This window comes from Antrostomus carolinensis, unplaced genomic scaffold (assembly GCF_000700745.2).
Source record: "Antrostomus carolinensis isolate BGI_N321 unplaced genomic scaffold, ASM70074v2 scaffold49316, whole genome shotgun sequence".
NCBI classification, from domain to species: Eukaryota; Metazoa; Chordata; class Aves; order Caprimulgiformes; family Caprimulgidae; genus Antrostomus; species Antrostomus carolinensis.
The window spans coordinates 22,000-22,468 of NW_010323560.1; positions in this window are offsets into that span (position 1 = coordinate 22,000).

The following is a 469-nucleotide window of genomic DNA, read 5'->3' on the forward strand; positions in this document are numbered from 1 at the left end:
CCCCAACTCTCTCAGCCTGTCCTCACAGCAGAGCTGCTCCAGCCCTCGCATCATCCTCGTGGCCTCCTCTGGACTCATTCTAACTGCTCCAGGTCTCTCTTGTGCTGGGGGCTCCAGAACTGGACACAGCACTGCAGGTGGGACCTTACGAGAGCAGAGTAGAGGGGGAGAATCCCCTCCCTCGAGCTGCTGGCCACACAGACAGGCGTGAGCAGCTCCAAATCATCGGGCAGCACAGACTCGAGCGGAAGAACACAGAGTACATGATCACAGCATTGACGAGGTGGTTACGACACCTAAATAGGTGTTTACACAAACCACGAGAGGACAAATGAAATGTGATCCTGCATAACATTAAAAAGATACAAGTAGAAAAGGTCCAATGGGGGGTTGGGGGGTGAGGGAGAAGCTCACCCGGCTGATTAACCCGTCGCTATTGTTTTAAAACCACCCAGCAAAGGCCAGCGGG